Consider the following 24340-nt stretch of genomic DNA (forward strand, 5'->3'; position numbering starts at 1 on the left):
TGCTACAGAAAGTATACGAAATTTTTCCACGGCACCATTAAAAGTGAGATGTTAACGACGGGCTTCCTCAAGCATTAACTAACATGTAAGCTGAATACTTCAGGCAAAAACTTAATTGCAGATGCTGTCGACTTCTTGCAGTAAGTGAAGGCCACGAAAAGCAACATGAAAATGAACTTAACGTGACAGATTCGTTTACTCCAGTACAAGATATTCCATTTGAAAAACTTGAGAGTATTGTAATAAAATTTTGTGTGTGAGATGGAAAACTGCTCGATTTCTGCAAAATTTCTTCAACTACGGATAGTGTCTCAATATGTTACTGTGAGAATGACTAATTAAATTTCTCCAAGCCTTCTGAGTGTACGTTCATCATCATTCGTAACACGATGTCAAAACGCGCTAAAAAGTATAAAATAATTTCTTAAACCCCATGCACATTCTTAACGCAACAAAGATAGTCCTGGAAATATGTTCTTGTGAATTTTTAATAGCTGTGACAGCACTTGTAAAAATAAAACGAAAAACGTTGTGCGCATATAATACAGAACTAATGCATGAAAGTTCACCAAGTCAATGACAATTTTATTACAATGCAAATGATATAAACTGTTGTGTGATGTTTCTCAACAACAGCTATCCTCTATGCTCCTTACTATTAGCTATTGCATGCACCACATGTTTCTCGTTTTATATTTCACAAATATTGTTATAGCTACAAAAATTCACAAGCACAAATTTTCAGGACTGTGTGTATAGGGTTGTGAATCTGTATGGGGCTAGCAGAAATTATTTTATACTTTTTAGTCGGTTTTGAAAGGATGTTATATTAAAAACCTTTTTATTTAATTAATTATTTCCTGCTTTTCAGTCTTTCCATTCGGTTTAAAGCATTTTAATGAGTTTACAACATCGACATTTGATAAATTTCAGGTTTATTTCAGTTTATCTCCATCTGAGTCAACTAATATTCTGCTTTCTCCTACGTACATTTCGCGTAAAGACTATGAAGGTAAAAAAGCAGACGTTTCAGTTTACACGGAGGCTAACCATTCTCACTGCAAAACTTTGGCGACTGGAACAAGAAAACGCGGAAATAGCAGTGGTACAAAAATTAACTGCTGCCACACACCAAACGGAAAACAGAGTTAAATTGCACTGTCATCTGGTTCTGAGCTATGCTGAAACTTTCAAGTCCATCTCTCATCGGGAAGTTAAAAATGGCTCAAATGGCTCTGAGCACTATGGGACTTAACTTCTGAGGTCATAAGTCCCCTAGAACTTAGAACTACTTAAACCTAACTACCCTAAGGACATCACACACATCCATGCCTGAGGCAGGATTCGAACCTGCGACCGTAGCGGTCACGCGGTTCCAGACTGTAGCGCCTAGAACCGCTCGGCCACTCTGGCCGGCTCGGGAAGTTAATTCGAAAGCAATTTGTACTAAAAATCAGACACAGAAATACAAAATACCCTCCGCCACACACCAGACCAGAAAGTGGGTTAACATTGCGCTGTTATCCGGTAGAAGCATGGAAATTATTGTTTTACTCAGACTCTGGAAATATCATCGTCTGCTATGATCCACTGAAATCCGGGACACAGTTACCAACTTCCACGTTACCTGTAGTGGAAGTCCGCAACTCCCCAGGAAAAAGAACTGAGAGTGAAAAATCTGTGGGCATGGGTGTGTGTGATGTCCTTAGGTTAGTTAGGTTTAAGTAGTTCTAAGTTCTAGGGGACTGATGACCTCAGATGTTAAGTCCCATAGTACTCAGAGCCATTTGAAAAATCTGTCGTAGGAAAACAACTGAAGGGTATTCTCGTCTATTGTCGGTTATTTCCATATAGGTCGCGCAGTCTGGCGACACATCCCAAAGATCGAGCCAGACAGCTTAAACCCAGGAACGTAAAAACGTCATATTGTGTAGATAATTCTGTTCCACACATTTGGCCCAATGGTAAAGACAGCACTCCAGCTTCAGTATAGAGTGGAATATATAACATTGTATTGTATTGTATGTTAACTGGGGACCTAGAAACGACGGAGAGGCTCCGTCCCCGCCGCAGCCTCAGTGGTCTACAACCCCACGACGACTATTGCAGTCCACTTCACCCCTCCGCCGCCCCACACCGAACCCAGGGCTGTTGTGCGGTTCGGCCCCAGGGGGGCCCCCTCAGGGAACGTCTCACACCAGACGAGTGTAACACCTATGTTTGCGTGGTAGAAGAGTAATGGTGGTGTACACGTACGTGGAGAACTTTGCACAACAATCGCCGAAGCGGAATAAGGGGAACCAGCCCGCATTCTCCGAGACAGATGGAAAACCACCCAAAAACCATACACAGACTGGCCGGCTCACCGGACCTCGACACAGGTTCGCTGATTCGTGCCGGGGACCAGGCGCTCCTTCCCAATCCGGAAAGCCGTGAGTTAGACCGCACAGCTAACCGGGTGGGCATATATAACATTACTTGTCATTGTGGCAAATTCTGTACAGCTCAGTCTGGCAGGACAACAGGCAAGCGCTTGAAGGAACACTACAAAACTTGGAAATTTAGAAGAAGGGACTCAACTTTTGCAGACCAGCAGCTTAAACAATCCCATAGATACAAGGCGAAACATGAAGTATTATATCGCATCAGTAAAGGAAGGAAGATGAACTATCTTGAAGTGACAGAAATTAACAAACACGTGTCCATCAGCCCAAGCTTAGTACTGAATGACCAGACACAGTTCTCTTACTCGCCACTTTTAACTGCAGATACTACTCATAATTCCATCCAGGCCATCACCCCTCTTACCTATATACTCCATTTTCCATTACGTCAGTTACTATAGCGTCTCTTGTTGTGTTAAAAATTTTTACTTTCTGTTCAAAATGTTCAAATGTGTGTGAAATCTTATGGGACTTAACTGCTAAGGTCATCAGTCCCTAAGCTTACACACTACTTAACCTAAATTATCCTAAGGACAAAAACACACACACACACACACACACACACACACACACACACACACACGCCCGAGATATGCTTTCTGTAATCACAGCGCTTCACTCACCTGCTTAATATCGCTATTATATCGTACCTGTTTGTAATTCAGGATGTATTAAAGAAAAGATAATATTTTCAACCATATCTTTGGAATATGTCATTTAACTTTATTGTTCAGTTATTTTCTTCTATGTACAACTGTTGTAATTTGTCTATAGTTTATTAGTTAATATGGCACATATTTTATATTAGTTAAATAATCTTACATCGCTTTTACACTGGAGTAGTCCATCTTTTTTCTTCCTGAATCTAACGTCAACATTTTTCGTTCTGAAAAAGGACTAACTCTGTAGATACAGTAGTTAAAATTCTTGGATCCAAAAAAATTTCACTGCACCATATACTTCTCCTGCTACCTGATGATGTGTAACATCCGAAAACCGGTTCGTGAAATAAATAATAAATGCTATAGAATATTAACCAGAGGAGAGTCCCTTTCATTCATAATATAGAAAATATTCTATCAAGAAACGACGGGACAGTCAATGAAAGCAAGCAGAATCATGAAACATGTCTTACTCTCAAGAATTATGATGTTCTTGAAGAATGAAAATCTCCTCTATAAAAATCAGCATGCATTCCGCAAACTCAGATCCTGTGAAACTCAGCTCGCTCTGTTCCTCCATGAGATCCACAGCGTCATAGTCAACGGCGCTCAACTTGACGCTGTGTTCCTCGATTTCAGAGAGGCATTTGACACCAACCCGCACTGTCGTTTAGTGAAAAAAATACGAGCTTACGGAGTATCGCAGCAGATTTGTGACTGGATTCCATATTTCCTTGCGGATAGAACTCAACACGTCGCTCTTAACGGTACAAAGTCGACAGATGAAAAGGTAGTATCTGAAGTACGATAGGGAAGTTTGGTAGGACAGCTCGTAGAAAGCGTCGGATGCTCTTTAAGGGTGTTCGCAGCTGATGCAGTTGTCTACACCAAAGTAGCAACGCCAGAAGACAGTAAGAATTTGCAGAACGACCTGCAGAGAATTGATGATTGGCACAGGCTCTGGCTGTTGACCCTGAACGTAAATAAATGGAACATATTGCGCATACATAGGAAAATTCAAACTCAAATAGAGGTAATGTAGGAGTAGGTTTAATAATGAACAAAAGAATAAGGAGCGCTGCTAAGCAACTACGAACAGCATAGTGAACGCATTATTGTAGCCAAGATGGACACGAAGCCCACGCCTGCCGCAGTAGTAAAAGTATATATGCCAACTAGCTCCGCAGATAACGAAGAGATTGAAGAAATGTACGATGAGATAACAGAAATTATTCAGTTAACTGGAGACGAAAATTTAATAGTCATGGGGGGCAGAGGCAATAGAATTCGATAGTAGGAAAAGGACGAGAAGGAAAATAAGTAAGTAAATATAGCCTGGGGTTAAGGAGTAAAAGAGGATGCCGCCTGGTAGAATTTTGAACACAGCATAACTTAAACGTAACACTGGGTTTAAGAATCATGAAAGGAGGTCATATAAGTGGAAGAGGCCTGGATACACTGGAACAATTCATATGAATTGTAAAATGATAAGACAGAGATTTGGAAACCAGGTATTAAATTGTAAGATATTTCCAGGGGCAGATAAGGACACAGAACAAAGCCGATTGGTTATGAACAGTAGATTAAAACTGAAAAAACTATAAAAATGCGGAAGTTCAAGACGTTGGCACCGGGCTAAACTGAATGAACCAGAGGTTGTACAGAGATTCAGCGAGAGCATTAGGGAACGATTGGCAAGAATGAGGGAAAGAAATGCAGTAGAAGAAGAATGCATAGCTTTGAGAGATGAAGTAGTGAAGGCAGCAGAGGATCAAGTAGGTAAAAAGACGAAGGCTAGTAGAAATCCTTGGGTAACAGAAGAGATATTGTATTTGAAAGGAGAAAATATGAAAATGCAGTAAATGAAGCAGGCAAAAAGAAATACCAACGTACTAAAAATGTGATCGACAGGAAGTGCAAAATGGCCAAACAGGGATGGCTAGAAGAGAAATGTAAGGATGTAGAGGCACGAGACATACATCACTAGGGAGTAAGATATATACTCCCTACAAGGAAATTAAAGAGACCTTTTAAGAACAGAGAACTTCTGTATGAATATCTAGAGCTCAGATGGCAAACCAGTTCTAAGCAAAGAAGAGAAAGCAGAAAGGTGGAAGGAGTATATAGAGGGTCCATACATAGGCGGCTTACTTCAGGGCAGTATTATGGAGATGGAAGAAGACGTAGATGAAGACGAAATGGGAGATCAGATATTGTATGAAGAGTTTGACAGAGCACTGAAAGACCTAAGCCAAACAAAGCCAAACAAAGCCAAGGGAGTAGACAACATTCCATTAGAACTACAGACGGCCTTGGGAGAGCCAGTCCTGACAAAACTCTACCATCTGGTGAGCAAGATGTATGAGACAGGCGAAATATCCTCAGACTTCAAGAAGAATATAATAATTCCAATCCCAAAGAAAGCAGGTGTTGACAGATGTGAAAATTAGCGAACTATCAGTTTAGTAAGTCACGGCTGCAAAATGCTAACACGAATTGTTTACAGACGAATGGAAAAACTGGTAGAAGCCGACCTCGGGGAAGATCAGTTTGGATTCCGTAAAAATGTTGGAACACGTGAGGCAATACTGCCCCTATGACTTATCTTACAAGAAAGATTACGGAAAGGCAAACCTACGTTTCCAGTATTTGTACACTTAGAGAAAGCTTTTGACAATGTTGACTGGAATACTCTCTTTCAAATTCTGAAGGTGGCAGGGGCAAAATACAGGGAGCAAAAGGCTATTTACAATTTGTATAGAAACCAAATGGCAATTACAAGAGTCGAGGGGCATGAAAGGGAAGCAGTGGTTGGGAAGGGAGTGAGACAGGGTTGTAGCCTATCCCCGATGTTATTCAATCTGCATATTGAGCAAGCAGTAAAGGAAACAAAGAAAAATTTGGAGTAGGAATAAAATCAATTGAGAAGAAATAAAAACTTTGAGGTTCACCGATGACATTGTAATTCTGTCAGAGACAGCAAAGGACTTGGAAGAGCAGTTGAACGGAATGGGCAGTGTATTGAAAGGAGGAAATAAGATGAACATCAACAAAAGCAAAACAAGGATAATGGAATATAGTCGAAATAAATCAGGTGATGCTGAGGGAATTAGATTAGGAAATGAGACACTTAAAGTGGTAAATGAGTTTTGCTATTTGGATAGCAAAATAACTGATGATGGTCGAAGTAGAGAGGATACAAAATTTAGACTGGCAATGGGAAGGAAAGCGTTTCTGAAGAAGAGAAATTTGTTAACATCCAGTATTGATTTAAGTGTTAGGAAGTCGTTTCTGAAAGTATTTGTATGGAGTGTAGCCATGTATGGAAGTGAAACATGGACGATAAATAGTTTAGACGAGAAGAGAACAGAAGCTTTCGAAATGTGGAGCTACAGAAGAATGCTGAAGATTAGATGGGTAGATCACATAACTAATGAGGAGGTGTTGAGTAGGATTGGGGAGAAGAGAAGTTTGCGGCACAACTTGACTAGAAGAAGGGATCGGTTGGTAGGACATGTTCTGAGGCATCAAGGGATCACCAATTTAGTACTGGAGGGTAGCGTGGAGGGTAAAAGTCGTAGAGGGAGACCAAGTGATGAATACACTAAGCAGATTCAGAAGGATGTAAATTGCAGTAGGTACTGGGAGATGAAGAAGCTTGCACAGGATAGAGCAGCATGGAAAGCTGCATCCAACCAGTCTCTGGACTGAAGACCACAACAAGAATAGGAAAAGAAATCCACTACTGTACAGCTACACTATAGATGGCAAACCGCTGGAAACAGTATCTGCCGTAAAATATCTAAGAGTAATCATCCAGAGCGACCTTGAATGGAATAACCATATAAGAGAAATAGTGGGAAAAGCAGGTGCCAGACTACGATTCATAGGAAGAATCTTCAAGAAATATAACTCACTAACGAAGGAAGTGGCTTAGAACGATCTCGCTCGAACATTTCTTCAGTATTCTTCATCAGTATGGGATCCTTGCGAGGTAGGAGAGAGAGAGAGAGAGAGAGAGAGAGAGAGAGAGAGATATAGATAGAGAGAGAGAGAGAGAGAGAGAGAGAGAGAGAGAGAGAGAGAGAAGACCCAACGAAGAGCGGAGCGTTTCGTGACGGGATCGTTTAGTCGGCAGGAGAGCGGTGCAGAGGTGCACAATAAACTCCAGTGGCACACATTACAAGAGAGGCTTTCTGCACCATAGAGAAGTTTACTATTGAAATTTCGAGGGGATGCTTTTCAGGAAGAGTTAAACAACATATTACTTCCTCTCATATACAAAACCGTCCGAATAGGCCGTGAAGGCCCAACGGCACCGACCGGTCGCCATGTCATCCTCACCCTTAGGCGACACCGGATGCGGGTACGGAGGGCAGCACACTGCTCTACCGGCCGTTGTCTGTTTTCGTGATCGGTCCCGCTACTTCTCAATCAAGTAGCTCCTCACTTGGCTTCACAATGGCTGAGTGCACGCCGCTTGGGAACACCACACGGCAGACCCCAGCGGTGGTCCATTCAAGAGCCAGCCAAGCCCGACAGAACTTAAATCCAGTGATCTGACGGGAAGCGGTGTTACCACTGCGCCAAATCCGTTGGCTCCTCCCTCATACACTACTGGCCATTAAAATTGCTACACCACGAAGATGACGTGTTTCACACGCGAAATTTGGGGTGGTGGTGTGTTGGGGCTTATGGGCGCTCAACATCGAGGTCATCAGCGCCACGCGAAAACAGACAGGAAGAAGACGCTGTGATATGCAAATGATTAGCTTTTCAGAGCATTCACACAAGGTTGGCGCCGGTGGCGGCACCTACAACGTGCTGACATGAGGAAAGTTTCCAACCGATTTCTGATACACAAACAGCAGTTGACCAGCGTTGCCTGCTGAAACGTTGTTGTGATGCCTCGTGTAAGGAGGAGGAATGCGTACCATCACGTTTCCGACTTTGATAAAGGTCGGATTGTAGCCTATGGTCATTGCGGTTTATCGTATCGCGACATTGCTGCTCGCGTTGGTCGAGATCCAATGACTGTTAGCAGAATATGGAATCGGTGGGTTCAGGATGGTAATACGAAATGCCGTGCTGGATCCCAACGGCCTTTCACTAGCAGTCGAGATGACAGGCATCTTACCCGCATAGCTGTAACGGATCGTGTAGCCACGTCTCGATCCCTGAGTCAACAGATGAGGAAGTTTTCAAGACGACAACCATCTGCACCAACAGGTCGACGACGTTTGCAGCAGCAGGGACTATCAGCTTGGAGACCATGGCTGCGGTTACCCTTGACGCTGCATCACAGACAGGAGCGCCTGCGATGGTGTACTCGACGACGAACCTGTGTGCACGAACGGCAAAACATCATTTTTTCGGATGAATCCTGGTTCTGTTTACAGCATCATGATGGTCGCATCCGTGTTTGGTGACATCGCGGTGAACGGACATTGGAAGCGTGTATTCGTCATCGCCATACCGGTGTATCACCCGGCATGATGGTATGGGGTGCCATTGGTTACACATCTCGGTGACCTCTCGTTCGCGTTGACGACACTTTGAACAGTGGACGTTACATTTCAGATGTGTTACGACCTGTGGCTCTACCCTTCATTCGATCCCTGCGAAACACCACATTTCAGCAGGATAACGCACGACCGCATGTTGCAGGTCCTGTACGGGCCTTTCTGGATACAGAAAATGTTCGACTGCTGCCATGGCCAGCACATTCTCGAGATCTCTCACCAACTGAAAACGTCCGGTCAGTGGTGGCCGAACAACTGGCTCGTCACAATACGCCAGTCACCACTCTTGATGAACTGTGGTATGGTGTTGAGGCTGCATGGGCAGCTGTACCTGTACACACCAGCCAAGCTCTGTTTGACTCAATGCCCAGGAGTGTCAAGGTCGTTATTACGGCCAGAGGTGGTTGTTCTGAGTACTGATTTCTCAGGATCTATGCACCCAAATTGCGTGAAAATGTAATCACATGTCAGTTCTAGTATAATACATTTGTCCAATGAATACCCGTTTATCACCTGCATTTCTTCTTGGTGTAGCATTTTTAATGGCCAGTAGTGTACATCACGAGAACTGACCACTACGAGAAAATTGGATAAATTACAGCTAATATAGACAATCGTTCTTCCTACGAGCCATTCGCGAATGGAACAGGGTAGCGACGCATCAGTTAGTTGTACCACATGTCCCCTCCGCCACCACACCATTAGGTGGCTTGCAGATCATGCTATAGATGTAGTAAAAGAACCATCAGCTAGGACGCAGTGGAGGAAGGTGGTGGGCTGCAGCACGTCCCGTAATATGCCCTGACACTCAGATAAGCTACCTCACCGTAGGGTGGGCTTTATTACGAAACATAGGGGTGGCTGGCGGTGTCTCCCTCTGCCCTGGGGTCCGTACCATTCTTTCGCTACCGCCAGTCGTAAAAACCTTTCATTTGAAGCGCGGTACACCGGGCATTTCCATTGGCGGCACGCCACTAAACAAGTTACGCCAACTTCCGCATGCGGCCTACTGCAGATAGCGTGCTGGCAGCCCCACAAAAAGTGGGTTAAAACTGCGGACAGCGGGGGAAAAAAACTCGCCGTTTCAGTCCGTGAAATGTAATGCAATCTGGCAACCACTACGGCAGGGATATCAGCCGCTCGGCGTTTCGGCTAACTGCGGTTCGCCGTAACTTCCTATCCGTCACGTTCAGATCACGAACGCGGAGGGCAAAAAAAAATATCAGCCAGAGCGAAATCAGGTTCTTGTAGAACTCAAGGGCATGGACTGTTATGGGAGTCACTCCAGTTTTCAAGAAATGTTGCGGGAGAGAGAATTTAATTTCCCTATAATGGGTAATGCACGAGATATCTACAGTATATTACCAGGGTCGTTCGATAAGTGCCTCACATTTTTTTCCCAGAACATATTTATTGTTAAGAGTCAGAATTTGGTGACAATACACATCAACATGTCCTATTTTTCTGCGTAGACTCCATCACGTTCTATGGCCGTACGCCAATGTTGTGGAAGAGCATGTATTCCCTGCTGGGAAAAGCGCTTGTCCTGTAGGCATAACCATGTTTTCACTGCATGACTGACACTCTCGACATCTTCAAAGTGTGTCCCCGTAGAGAATCACTAACCGGCCCAAAGAGATGGAAGTAGTAGGGTGCCAGGTCTGGAGTGTAGGGTGGATGAGGCAATGATGTCCAGCCCAATTTGGCGATGTGTTCCAGAGTTCCCAACCTTGTGTGTGGGCGTGCCTTTTTGTGTTGGAGCAAGATTTCTGCTGGATTCTTGTACGATTGAACACGTCGGAATGGGTTCAAATTGTTCAAATGGCTCTGAGCCCCACTTTACACCAGAAACAAAAAGGCAGCCCATGCAGTGGCGTCATCCTCAAGAAATTCAAGACAATCCCTTCTGCCGGAAAAGTCATGGTGACAGTCTTATGGGATTGTTATGGCGTCATTCTCGTGGATGTGATGCCAAGAAGGTCAACCATCAATTCAGAGGCATACGTGAAGAGTCTGAATAAGCTCCAGAACCGATTTCGACGGACGGCCGCTGTGGCCAAGCGGTTCTAGGCGCTTCAGTCCGGAACTGCGCTGCTGATACGGTCGCAGGTTCGAATCCTGCCTCGGGCATGGATGTGTGTGATGTCCTTAGGTTAGTTCTGTTTAAGTAGTTCTATGTTCTAGGTGACTGATGACCTCAGATGTTTAGTCCCATAGTGCTCAGAGCCATTTGAACCATTTCACTACACTGCTGCCTCTGACGAACACTCGCTTTCGAGGACAACATACTGCGATCTATTATTTAAGAACTCTTCGAGCTACTCACGTATCTATGATCTTATTCCATATTCTCGTACCTTCGTTAACAGCCTGCCATGGGGCACCGTATCAGATGCTTTCCGGAAATCTAGAAATGTGGCATTTGCTTTTGCCCTTTATCCATAGTTCGTGGGATATCATGTCAGCAAAGAGCAAGTCGAGTTTCACACGAGCGGTGTTTTCTAAAACCATGCTGATTCGTAGACATAGTCTTCTCAGTCTCAAGACACTTTATTATATTCGAATTGAGAATATGTTCAAGGATTCTGCAGTTGGTACTGGAGTGAGGTCTTGAGTTACGAAATTAAAGGTAGGAGGTTCGCGTCCACATACTGTATCTCCAGTGTTTTTCACCTTTTATTTTCTAAAAGATCGTGGGTCTTTCTTGTTCATTTAATAGAAATATTATCTCAAGAGTATTATTTGCAATGTATTTGCTTGAACTGTTGTTACAAAGGCCAACCACTGAGATGTTTCACCAGTGGCCAGAAATCTTAACGTTACTGCTGATCGATGTCTGAACGTAAACGCAAGTTGTACACTGGAATTTTTTGCTGTAATCAATATGCCTGTAAAAAAAATTAAGAAACAATATGTTTATACCTGTCTCTGCGTTGATGCACTGTCTCATATTTGTGTCTTTCTGGTAAATAGCTTCTTCACTGATGGTGAGCACCTTCGAAAAAAATCTCGTCTTCTATTCGAATGAAATTACGAGACGAATCTCGATCTTGAAAACTATCTGAGGGGTGGAAGTAAATGCTACCCCGAGAAAATTGACTTTAGACGCTATACTTCAATTATATTCAATTTCACACAGAAAATTGGACGAAAATTCAGTTGAGTTAATCATTAACTTCTACTAACATGTATCTCACATTGTTGTAAAGCATTATGTGGTCTTCTTGTACCAGAAATTCGCTATTCAAGCTATCGATGAGTGAAAAATCTTCTTCGCTTTTTTCTCCGCTATTCTTGAACAGTCGCTAACAGAGTGAACGCAGTTGTTTTACACCCTTCCATTTTCTATAGAAACTGTGTGGTGCTGGCCGCTGTGGCCTTGCGGTTCTAGGCGCTTCAGTCCGGAACCGCGCTGCTGCTATGGTCGCAGGTTGGAATCCTGCCTCGGGCATGGATGTCTGTGGTGTCCTTATATTCGTTGGATTTCAGTAGTTCTATGTCTAGGGGACTGATGACCTTAGATTTCAAGTCGCATAGTGCTTACAAGGGAACCTCCCCATCGCACCCCCCTCAGATTTAGCTATAAGTTGGCACAGTGAATAGGCCTTGAAAAACTGAACACAGATCAATCTAGAAAACAGGAAGAAGTTGTGTGGAATTATGAAAAAAATAAGCAAAATATACAAACTGAATAGTCCATACGTAAGATATGCAACATAAAGGAAGTACATCCAAGAAGCGCCGTGGTCTCAGGGTTAGCGTGCGCAGCTGCGAAGTGAAAGGACCTTGGTTCAAGTCATCCCTGGAGTGAAAATTTTAATTTTTTATTTTTAGTTTATGTGACAAAGTCTTACGTTTTCATCACTTTTTTGGGAGTGATTATCACATCCACAAGAAAACCTAAATCTGCCAAGGTAGAAGAATCTTTTTACCCATTCGCCAAGTGTACAAGTTAGGTGGGTCGACAACATATTCCTGTCATGTGACGCACATGCCGTCACCAGTGTCGTATAGAATATATCAGACGTGTTTTCCTGTGGAGGAATCGGTTGACAATGCGATCAAATGTTTTCGGTTCCCATTGGAGAGGCACGTCCTTTCGTCTACTAATCGTACGGTTTTGCGGTGCGGTCGCAAACCACAGACACTAAACTTACTACAGTGAACAGAGACGTCAATGAACGAACGGACAGATCATAACTTTGCGAAAATAAAATTTTACTCAAGGGAAGACTTGAACCAAGGACCCCACGTTCCACAGCTGCTTACGCTAACCACGAGACCACGGCGCTCGTGTACTCACACTATCCTTGATCTTGCCTATCTTGCGCATGGACTACTCAGTTTGTATATTTTGATTATTTTTTTCATAGTTCCACACAACTTTTTCCTGTTTTCTTGATTGATCTGTGTTCAGTTTTTCAAGGCCTATCCACTGTGCCAACTTGCAACTAAATCTGAGGGGGGTGCGATGGGGAGGTTCCCTTGTCAGAGCCATTTGAATCATTTGAAACTGTGTAGTCTGCGAGCCAAATAAAACCGACAACGGCCGCTGGAGAGCGCTGCAGTCGCAGATTACGATAACCAGCTCGTCCAACGTGCCGACGCAGTTGCCTCACGTGATGCCGGGTGTGCCGTCCACGTCCACAACCACGTTCGCTGCCACGTCCCGTGTGAAGGAGGGCTTAAACGTGCACCAAGCACGATGGGAACCGAGTGTAGCGTACTCCACGCCGAGAACTACGTTGCGAAAACGACTGAGTGAGGCTGCCAGCTGCGAGCACAAAGGCGCGGCAGAACTGCGCGAGGGGAACGAAGCTCAACAAGTTGACAGCGGTCGAGGCTGTGAGGGGGAGGGGGAGAATTGGCGCGCGCCCTCTTGCAGACAGGCACTGCCCACAGACGTCGGAACGCGTCAAAATAGCGCACAATCACCGGCAGCCGATCGAAGCGGCAGACAATGGCACCTAAAAGGAAGACCACGGAGAGGCGACGGAAACACTCAATCCGGTCTTCCAAAACCGTTTCACCGCAGAAGATGGTGGCACAGTTCCTCGTATCAGTCGTCACAAGAGCGGCGAAATGACAGCTATTGAGATAATTATTCGAGGAATAGAAAATAAACAAAATTGGTCAATAGTGGAACGGCATCTCGACGAGACGATATATCAGTTGAATTCTGCAAGGACCAGTGGAAAAATGTTCCTGTAAAAAGGCTAACATGTTTCTCTTTAAAATTCTCTGACAGAAATGTGGTTAAGCAGCTGCCTCTAACCTCACTCCGCCTCCTTTACGAAAGCTTTTCGCATGCGAACATATTCGCGCTCTTTTCACACAGCACATTTTAAACGATTTTGCCCAGTATCATGTTTGTTAACCCTTTGTGCTCACGATCTCCCTTTCACCGCTACTGTCTGTCTCTCTGCCACTGTCTCCAATTTCGCCCACAGGCTTTCTGTTGTCTTCCCACCTCTATCTCTACCTATACCCCACTGTCACTATCTTCGTCTCTTTATTCTATCTTCATCTCTTTATTTCGCTCTTCCTTAAAACTGTCTCCTTTTCCACTTTCACTCTGTCTCCGTCCCACTGCCGTTGTCTCTCTCCCATCCCTCTTCTCTCCCATCGCTACTCTCTCTCTCTCTCTCTCTCTCTCTCTCTCTCTTTCTCGCTTACAGTCTGCAGGACCAGGAAACTTTAAGGCGTGGGTATAGGGTGGTGGGGAATACTGATAAATGTGGAGCCCCCCCCCGCCCCCGCCCCCAAAAAAACCGGTGACTGGCGGATACGTAGTACGTAGTCTCCTCTCTTTCGATGCCACCCTCCACGCTTTCTTCAACATCTACATCATACTCCGCAAGCCACCTAATGGTGCGTGGCGGACGTTACTTTCGGTACCACTATCTCATCCCTCCAGCCCTGTTCCACTAGCGAATAGTGCGTGGGAAGAACAATTGTCAGTAAACCCCTGTATTGGCTCTAATTTCTCGAATTTTCTCCTCGTGTTCGATACGCGAGATGTATGTGGGGGGGGGGGGGGGGGGGAAGTAATATGTTGTCTGACTACTCCTGAAAAGTGTTGTCGCGAAATTTCAGTAGCAAATATCTCCGTGGTGCACAACACCCCTCTTGTAACATCTGCCAGTGGAGTTTGTTTAGCACCTCTGTAACGTTCTCTCGCCAGCTAAACGATCCCGCGACGAAACGCGCCGCTCTTTGTTGGATCCTCTCTATCTCCTCTCAGCCCTACCTCATAGGAATCCCAGATAGATGAACAATACTCAGGAACGGGGCCAACAAGCGCCTTATAAGCCACTTCCTTTGGGTGAGTTACATTTCCTTAAGATTCTTCCGATGAGTCTGGTGTCTCCTTTTCCCACTATCTGTTTCATGTGGTCATTCCACTTGAGGTCGCTCTGGATACTTACGCCTAAATATTTTATGGCAGACGCTGTCTCCAGCTGTTAGTCATCAATAGTGTAGCTATACAGTAGTGCATTTCTTTTCCTATGTATGCGCAAAATGTTACATTTATGTACGTTCAGGGTCAACTGCCAGAACCTGCACCATTCACCAATTCTCTGTAGGTCGTTCTGCAAATTCTTACTATCTTCTGGCGTTGCTACTTTGGTATACAAAGGTACATCATCTGCGAAAATCCTTAAAGAGCATCCGATGCTTTCTACTAGATCATTTATATACGAGAGTTGACTGAGAAGTAATGGCTACACCTTTGTAACTCTTCAACAGTTGGCAGCTTTGATATGCGGCAGGTACTGGCTTGTTCCGTAGCCCCTTCCCTACAGTTCCAGTTGGCGGGAAGCCTTAGCATTGGACGGTTGTGCTGTTACAGTGCAAAGCATGGAACCATGCGCAGACGGTCCGTCAATGCGATTTAAGCAACGTGCAGTCATTGAATTCTTGGCAGCAGAAGGTGTCACCCCACAGGAGATTGATCAGAGAATGAAAGCAGTTTATGGTGATTGTGTTGATGTGAGTACTGTCCGTCGTTGGCCGAGTAAGTTTGAAGATGCTGAGGCGTGACAGTGTTGGACGTCCTGTGACAGCAACCACCGAGTTTCACAATCAAAATGTTGACAGATTGATTCAGGACAATCGTCCTATCACTCAGAGAGAAATTGCAAGCACAATCGGCATTTCACAAGAACGTGTGGGTCACATTATTGCTTTGCTTGGCTATCGGAAGATCTGTGCACGATGGGTACCCCGGATGCTGACTCCTGAAACGAAAGCGCGCAGACCTGAAATTTGCCAGGAACTCCTCTCGCGTTACGAGAATGTAGGTGACGCTTTTCTCCACTCAGTTGTGACAGGAGACGAAACGTCAGTCTATGGAATATCGACACACAGACTCGCCCCCAGAAAAATAAATTCAAGACGCAACACTCAGCTGGAAAAATCATGGTCACAATGTTCTGAGACGCAGACGGTGTTATCCATGTTGATTTCCTTGATCGTGGAACAACAGTAAACTAAGAGCGTTACATCACAACGCTGCGAACTCTGAAACGACGGCTAACAAGGGTCCGAAAGGAAAAGGGAAATGTTTTCCTGCAGCCTGACAATGCCAAACCACACTCTTCACGTGGAACCATAGCAGAACTTCAGAGACTGAATCTCACCGCCGTACGGCATCCTCCATACAGTGCAGGTTTAGCACCGTCTGACTTCCATCTGTTCCCGATAATGAAAGACGATCTTCGGGGACATCATCATGCTTCTGATGAAGTCGTTGAGAGGACTGTGGATGCGGAAACAGAGTGTCGACTTCTTCCGTGACGGCTTCAGAAAACTTGTTCATCGTTGGCAGAAATGTATCGAATTGGCTAGTGGTTATGTGGAAAAGTTAATAATGGTAATTAAAGATCGCATTCTAAGGATTATTTCTACGATCGATTCATTAAAATATTCCCATCCAAACCCAATTAACGAAGGTGAAGGCATTACTTTTCATTCAACCCTAGTATATTGTAAACATAAACGGTCTTACCACACTTCCCTGCGGTACTCCGGATATTATCTTTACATCTGTCTATTTAGTTTCGTTAAGACCTACGTTTTGAGTTCTATCTGCAAGAAAGTCTTGAATCCAATAGCAGATCTGCTCCGATACGCCGTAAGCTCGTAGTTTTCATTAAATGGTGATGCAGGACGGTATCAAATGTCTTACTGAAATCAAGCTACACTGCATCAACCTGAGCGCTTCTTCCCACTGCGCTTCCTTCCCTACCGTTTTTGCTGTCACTTACAACGGCTCCTTCTGTCTTTCTCTCCCACCGCTACTGTCTCCTGCCACCCGTCTCCTATTTACGCTGTCTCCTGTAGTTACAGAGTATCAAATGGTGCAAATGGCTCTGAGCACTATGAGAGTTAACTGCTGAGGTCATCAGTCCCCTAGAACTTAGAACTACTTAAACCTAACCTAACGTAAGGACATCACAAACATCCATGCCCGAGGCAGGATTCGAACCTGCGACCGTAGCGGTCGCGCGGTTCCAGACAGTAGCGCCTAGAACCGTTCGGCCACAGCGGCCGGCTACAGAGTATCCCACGCCAACTGCCTCCTCTCTCACTTACAGTGTCGGCATATGTCACTCTTCCGTCTGCCACTGTCTCTACCACATCTTGGCAGCTCAAAAATTCGAAGAAGGGTGGGGGGGGGGGGGGGGTGGAGGTCCAAATTATGTTTTCCCCTAAACCCACGCGTATAAAATTTCGGTCCAAAATGCGTCCTCCCCTATTTCGGCATGTTAAAGGTAAGTCTGTGGGGGTATAGACCGCCCGAAGATTTCTCTCCACTCGTCTCTCTCTTTCATTACTAGTCTCTGTCTTTGGCTTCCACTGTTATTGTCTTCACCCATATCTCTTTCTTTTTTTCTGCCACTTTTATCTTCGACCATCACTATCCCCTCTCTCTTTCTCACCCATTGGCATTGCCTCCTCTCTCTTCCGCAGTCACAGCCTCTCTGTTACTCTCTCCCGGCACAAAAAAGCACAAATATGTTGGCATGCCAAAATTTTTGGTGAGGAATGAGGATCGAGGCTGTTGCTTCCTCGTTTTTCTATCAGAGTCTTTTAAATAGGAATTTATTCGCGTTTTGTAAGCTGCACATCGAGCATTTTTCAGTTGGTTACCTTCTTCTCCCTGCTACAGCAATGTGTGTTCTGTAATAATATAAAACGAACTCCATAGGTCAGTAAAATTTTGACAATTTATTATTTACTTCCACACATTACCCTACATTGACACATACGAACAAATGCGCATAATATAAGGTTCACACGAAGTCCTCTCCCATACAATGTAATTCACTTTTCACTCCTTTACATAAGGATACACAACATTTTAGGATATGCCTACAGTATACCAAACAATGCGGACTTTGATTCGCAAGTACAAAGAATTCCGTATGGCAAAATTATTTTTTGTAAGGTTCTTACGTCGCCCAGTGACAGCACCGAATAGCTTCCAGGTCAAGACAGCTCATATGCGCGTCAAGTGCCCATTATACAGATACAGCCCTTCATAACGTTTTGCAAAGTTCGCAGGAGAGCTTCTGTAAAGTTTGGAAGGTAGGAGACGAGGTACTGGCAGAAGTAAAGCTGTGAGTACCGGGCGTGAGTCGTGCTTGGGTAGCTCAGTTGGTACAGCACTTGCCCGCGAAAGGCAAAGGTCCCGAGTTCGAGTCTCGGTCGGGCGCACAGTTTTAATCTGCCAGGAAGTTTCATATCAGCGCACACTCCGCTGCAGAGTGAAAATCTCATTCCGAAAAAATAAAATGCTAACCAAAACATAGTCTGCTGACCTTAGAACATTTGCAATGACCCCAGAACTTTTGCCATGCATTGACTACGTCAGTGAAAACTTCATTTGCGACTCAGACCGGATATTACGTTCATATGTTACATGCATAAGTACGGAAACTTTGAACCTCTGAATCTGGGTAAACTGTAATGATGTTGTTGTTGTCTTCAGTCCAAAGACTGCTTTGATACAGCTCTCCATGCTACTCTATCCTGTGCAAGACTCTCCATTGCACTGTGGATGCACGCCGATGGAGGCTGTGTTACACTATGGACGAATTCACATGGGCCTCTTTCAGATCTGCAGCAGTAATAGAAAATGGCTCTGAGCACTATGGGACTTAACTTCTATGGTCATCAGTCCCGTAGAACTTAGAACTACTTAAACCTAACTAACCTAAGGACATCACACAACACCCAGTCATGACGAGGCAGATTAGCAGTAATAGAAGGCACCGTGACATTTACACACTACGCCGACATTATTGGGCACCATCAGCATCCCTTCATGCTGTCCCTGACGGCGACATCATTTTCCAGCAGGATAACTCTCTATGCCTCAAGGCCAGAATCCGTCTACAGCGGGTTTCAGAGCCTGACAGTCAACTCACTTCAATGCCGCGGCCACCGAATTCGCCTGATATATACGCAACGGAACATGTCTGGAACATTACCAATGATAGCCATCCACACAAAAATCACTGGCTCGTAATTTACGCGAATTGCGTGACCTGTGCATGGATGTTTGTTGTCACATACCTCCGGGAACTCACAAAGGACTTATCGAATTCATGTCGCGGACAATGGCTGCTGTACTACATTCCAGAGGTGCAGCAACACGCTACTAGGCTGACGGTCATAAAGGTTGGGTCATCAGTGTGTACAATATCTAGAAGCAAGAGGTAACAATAAGCATGGAAGATCGAGAAACAGCTGCTTGGGTTAAAAAGGCCGAACAGCGTGAATCTAGCCTTCCTCGAGTGCTGTTGGACCTCTATATTCCAGAATCCGAATCTAGAACAACTGCCAACACGAGTAACTTATGAGTAGAACACTCACCGTAGCGAAGCAGCTTCAATTACTTAATAAAAGCAAGGCCTCCGGTCCAGATTGTATGCTAGTCACATTCCTTTCAGAGTAAGCTGATACAAAACATCCATAATTAGGAATCATATAAATAGTTCGCTCGTCCAAAGATCCGTACCCATAGAGTAGAAAGTTACACAGGTCGCACTAATACCCAAGATGGTAAATCGGAGTAATCGGCTGAATTACAGACCCACATCACTAACGTTGATTTGCAGTACGATTTTAGAACATATATTGTGTTTGACCATTATGAATTACTTCGAAGAAAATGATTATTGGAAAATACTCTGCACTCATTCAGAAAATATCGTTCATGTGAAACTCTCCCAGCTCTTTATTCGCTCGCACGTATGAGTGCTACCGACAAGGGATGTCATATTAATTCCATATTTCTAGATTTCCTGAGAACTTCTGGCACCGTTCTCTACAAACCACTTCTGATCAAATCGGGTACTTACGGAGTATCCAAGATTTCACGGGCAACAGAAGAAAAGCTTCACTTGATCGACGAAAGGAAGAAGTAGAAAAATGTTCCGGGAAACTCAGGAGTGCAGAAATACAAGTCGCTGAGAAATGAAATAAATAGGAAGTGCAGAGAAGCTAAGATGAAATGCCTGCAGGAAAAATGTGAAGACATCGAAAAAGATATGATTGTCGGAAGGACAGACTCAGCACACAGGAACGTCAAAACAACCTTTGGTGACATTAAAAGCAACGGTGGTAACATTAAGAGTGCAACGGGAATTCCACTGTTAAATGCAGAGGAGAGAACAGATAGGTGGAAAGAATACATTGAAAGCCTCTATTAGGGTGAAGATTTGTCTGATGTGATAGAAGAAGAAACAGGAGTCGTTTTAGATGAGATATGGGATCCAGTATTAGAATCGGAATTTAAAAGAGCTTTGGAGGACTTACGGTCAAATAAGGCAGAAGGGATAGATAACATTCCATCAGAATTTCTAAAATCATTGGGGGAAGTGGCAACAAAACGACTATTCACGTTGGTGTGTAGAGTATATGACTCTGGCGATATACCATCTGACTTTCGGAAAAGCATCATCCACACAATTCCGAAGACGGCAAGAGCTGACAAGTGCGAGAATTATCGCACAATCAGCTTAACAGCTCATTCCTCGAAGCTGCCTACAAGAATAATATACAGAAGTATGGAAAAGAAAATTGAGAATGCGCTAGGTGACGATCAGTTTGGCTTTAGGAAAAGTAAAGGGACGAGAGAGGCAATTCTGACGTTACCGCTAATAATGGAAGCAAGGCTAAAGAAAAATCAAGACACTTTCATAGGATTTGTCGACCTGGAAAAAGCGTTCGACAATATAAAATGGTGCAAGCTGTTAGAGATTCTGAAAAAAGTAGGGGTAAGCTACAGGAAGAGGCGGGTCATATACAATATGTACAACAACCAAGAGGGAATAAGAAGAGTGGACGATCAAGAACGAAGTGCTCGTATTAACAAGAGTGTAAGACAAGGCTGTAGCCTTTCGCCCCTACTCTTCAATCTGTACGTCGAGGAAGCAATGATGGAAATAAAGGAAAGGTTCAGGAGTACAATTAATATTCAAGGTGAAAGAATATCAATTACGATTCGCTGATGACATTACTATCTTAAGTGAAAGTGATCTGCCGAACTGAATGAACAATCTAACGAGTACACAGTATGAACTGAGAGTAAATCGAAGAAAGACGAAATGAGAACAGAGAGAAACCTAACATCAGTATTGGTGGTCACGAAGTAAATGAAGTTAAGGAATTCTGCTACCTAGCTAGTAAAATAACCAATGACGGACGGAGCAAGGAGGACATCAAAATGAGACTAGTGATGGCAAAAAGGGCATTCCTGGCCAAGAAAAGTCTACTAATGTCAAATGTCTGCCTTAATTTGAGGAAAAAATTTCTGAGAATGTACGTTTGGAGAACAGCATTGTATGTTAGTGAAACATGGAGCCGGCCGCGGTGGCTGAGCGGTTCTAGGCGCTCAGTCCGGAACCGCGCAGCTGCTACGGTCGCAGGTTCGAATCCTGCCTCGGGCATGGATGTTTGTGATGTCCTTAGGTTAGTTAGGTTTAAGTAGTTCTAAGTTCTTGGGGACTGATGACCTCAGATGTTAAGTCCCATAGTGCTCAGAGCCATTTGAACCATTTTGAAACATGGACTGTGGGAAAACCGGAACATAAAAGAGTCGAAACATTTGAGATGTGGTGCTACAGGCGAATGTTGAAAATTAGGTGGACTGATAAGGTAAGGAATGAGGAGGTTCTACGCAGAATCGGAGAGGAAAGGAATATGTGGAAAACACTGATAAGGAGAAGGGACAGGATGATAGGACATCTGTCAAGACATGAGGGAATGACTTCCATGGTACTAGAGGGAGCTGTAAAAGGCAAAAACTGTAGAGGAAGACAGAGACTGGAATATATCCGGCAAATAATTGAGGACGTAGGTTGCAAGTGCTACACTGAGGTGAAGAATTCGTGGCAGGCAGCATAAGACCATTTAGAAAACTGAAAACACCCCCAAGCCAGAAAAAAAAGCTAAAGGGCGTCTCCTCACTTTCCATGCGAAGACAAGAACGGACGAATTTGGCATCATGAAGATGCAGGACGGTCAAGGGCAACCACGTGGAGCAATCTGTCCGTGTGTAATAACACGAGTTGTGTGATTTCGGCCAGTAAATCTCTGTTAGCGTCCGAGCACAGTCGTTGCAAATTTCGTCTTCTGAGATAATGGCTAATGCTATTTAAAGATAGCATTTGTACATCTCGTTTGATTAATCCTACTAAATCACGAAAGACAGGAATTGGTATTACTTCGGCGGGAACCGAACGTGTATAGATTTCGTGTGGCATCGCACTGGGGCAGGTTTAAGCTACGACCTGCATTACACGGAGCTGTCCCATGTTAAGTTTTTAGCTGTCCACATTCCAGCCAAGTATTTCCCGTGTAACTACCGTACGTGCTTGCACGGAGAGGGGCGGCCAAAGCCGAAGGCATTTGCTGTTAATGGCGGATATTTCGATGCATCGTGCATTACTTTATCGATGTGCACCTCGCTCGCTCTGCGGTATGACGTCTCTTTCCAGACATCTTCTAAGGCCCAGTGACTGGCTCACCTACGTGTAGTTCCCCCGAAATTTATTCACTGCTATTAATAAATAGATTTGTAATTCAAATTTCTGTGAGGCACAAAGCTAGATCACGAACGTCGAGCTACTACAAGGGAACTAGCAAACTGCACTGTTACAGAAAAAGTTATTGCGCGATTACAGCTCGAGAGGTTTTCGTGATAGTTTTGCTTATTACATGCACACTGAGCGACGGGAAGTACACGATGGTGAATATCCCGTTAAGGAATAAGAAGATGAATATATTTTTTGTTGCAATATCAAAGAAATATTTTTCAAATTGACCACATTGCCTCGATGCATTTCATCCAGAAGGATTCAATTCCTTTATTCACACGGACAAGAAATAATATTCCAACGTGGCATAACACTGGTCTCTGCTTCATATCGTATCCTCAATTCGACGAAACTTTCCTCGCATAAAGTGTTCTTTTATGTTCGGTAATAAACGGCAAAAAGAGTGCTGAAATATTTAACATGGAAGGAAATGAGTATAAATCAACAAGGAATTCATAGAATGTGTAGTTGACAGTAGCGAAATCTATAGCATGTCATGTTTCCGTAGGAGTCCACCCATCTTTCGGGATATTGGACCAGCATGTGAGAGAGAAGCTATTCTTGGCTTCTCTTTCCAGTGTCAAGCTCTTTGACAGTGGTTCTTGTATCCGACTCCCACTTCCCACTCAGTTTGTTGATCTGAGCACCTCTCCCTTCGCATCTCTATTTGTGGGTGTTGTAATCCTTCGGCGAGGCCCTCCTTCCCCGGTAGCGTGCGTGTTTTATGGACCAGTCTTTAACAGGGAATTTCTTTCTGACTGGTGGTGTGTGTGTGTGAGAGAGAGAGAGAGAGAGAGAGAGAGAGAGAGAGAGAGAGAGAGAGATATGAGTGTGCGTGGGTTTTCCATATGCACTGTGACCAAAGACGGGCTTCTTTTTATTCTTAAAAACGATCCAGTTCGCCGTAAGCCGGGTGCATACCACATTCCATGCGAATGTGGCATATCTTACGTGGGACATACTGTCAGTACCTTAGAACACACGCGATTTACACCGCGCATGACGTCATCATATTGAAAGCAACATCCAGATCAGTTGAACATTGTAAGAATTTGCAGGCGGCTTCTGGAATACTGTCCAGTTCACCTACATCTACATACATTCTCCTCAAGTCACCGTATGGTGCATGGCGGAGTGTGTCTTCTACCCCCACTATCCACTCCCTTTCCTGTTCTACACGAAAACAGAGCTAGAGAGAAGCCGCTGTCTATATGCCTTCCTAGGATCACTAATTTCCCTTATCGTGTTTTAGTGGTCCTTAGGCGAAATGTAATCAGTGTTAACTTTTTTTCGGTAAACGTTCCTTTATACCAATGGTGTTATCTCGTCGAACGTTTGGCAACAACGAAAGATATGTGAAAGGGAAGTGATATTTCGTTCCAAAGGCAAACTGATTCTAATTTAAGAAAAAAAATTTGCGAACGTATTTTTTCAGTATTAGGATCGATTATGGTCGTCAAATGGAAAACTGAATGAGAAATATTTCGAGACGAGAGAATGTTTATACACGGTCGAGTCACACAGTGTGACCACCACCTGTCTTCGACATCAGGGCGCAATTACCTCTCAAAGACAGCAGGTGGCAGCACTAGCAGTGGAGG

The sequence above is a fragment of the Schistocerca serialis genome, chromosome 10 (assembly GCF_023864345.2).
Source record: "Schistocerca serialis cubense isolate TAMUIC-IGC-003099 chromosome 10, iqSchSeri2.2, whole genome shotgun sequence".
NCBI classification, from domain to species: Eukaryota; Metazoa; Arthropoda; class Insecta; order Orthoptera; family Acrididae; genus Schistocerca; species Schistocerca serialis.